Here is a 1,116-nt window from a genome sequence, read left to right as displayed (position 1 = left end):
CCCGTCAGAGCATGCACGCTCTATGGTTTCTTTGTAGTCCTCGGCACGCAGCCACATTGCTTCAAACCGAAAACCCTGTTGAACTGGTGGACGTCAATCATGTGCAGTCCTATAGTCTAGCCAAACAAGCACATGATAGTGGTCAGAAGAGGTGGCGATGAGGTTCTCAACCCACACTCTTGGAATAAGCTAGTGAAGGCACCATTTGCCATGGCCCGATCTAGGCGGCACTTGACCTGACAGTCCGTGTCTTGTTTGTTGCACCATGTAAACCTTGTTCCCGAGTATCCCAAGTCAGTCAGGCCATAGTCCATTAAGCCTTGTCTGAAGGAAGAAATTTGGGAGTCGGAGTGGTCTCGAGGGCCACAATGTTCATCTTGAGCTAAAACCTCATTGAAATCCCCACAACACAGCCACAGACCATCCCACATTGGCTAGAGACGCTGAAGCAGCTCCTAATTGAGGTATGTTCTCCCTTCTTGGCTCCCCATATACAAAGGAGGCACGCCAGACCGCCCCACTGTTGATCTTGAACTGGGTGTCTATACGACGCTTATTAGCAGCCTTCATAGAAACCTCTGCCGAATCTGTCCAAAACAAAGCAAAGCAAAGCCCCCATTGAGGCCCTCACTGCTAACAACAAAACAACCAGAGAAGCCCAGCGACCACATAAAGTTCCTGACAAGATTATCCCTCATCTTCGTTTCAGACAGAAAGAGGAGGGAGGGTCGGTAGAGCTTCACTAACCAGCGAAGCTCGCCAACTATCGAGTCCGACCCCAAGCCTCAACAATTCCAGCATAGAAGACTCATTGCGTCTGGTGGGGCTGGCATGCAGCCTCTGCCTGATCTGCCGATCGAGTAGTTGAGAGACGTAGCTTCTTGTTGGACTCATCATCAGTGTTCTGCATTTTAGCAACTGCAGCCGCAGGTCCTCCAGGCATAAGAACTAAAGCCAACTCATTGTCATAAGTATGCCCTTGAGTGGACGACGAAGCCGGAGCCTTGACAGATTTCCTCTTTTGGCCGGCTGTCCCGGTCCTCCTCTTTTGTATAGCAGGAAACAACTCGTGTCCCGGGTCGCCGAAGCAACCATGTTCATGCCCACGGGAAGACC

The sequence above is a fragment of the Triticum aestivum genome, chromosome 5A (assembly GCF_018294505.1).
Source record: "Triticum aestivum cultivar Chinese Spring chromosome 5A, IWGSC CS RefSeq v2.1, whole genome shotgun sequence".
Taxonomy (NCBI): Eukaryota; Viridiplantae; Streptophyta; class Magnoliopsida; order Poales; family Poaceae; genus Triticum; species Triticum aestivum.
This window is presented reverse-complemented; position numbering follows the sequence as displayed.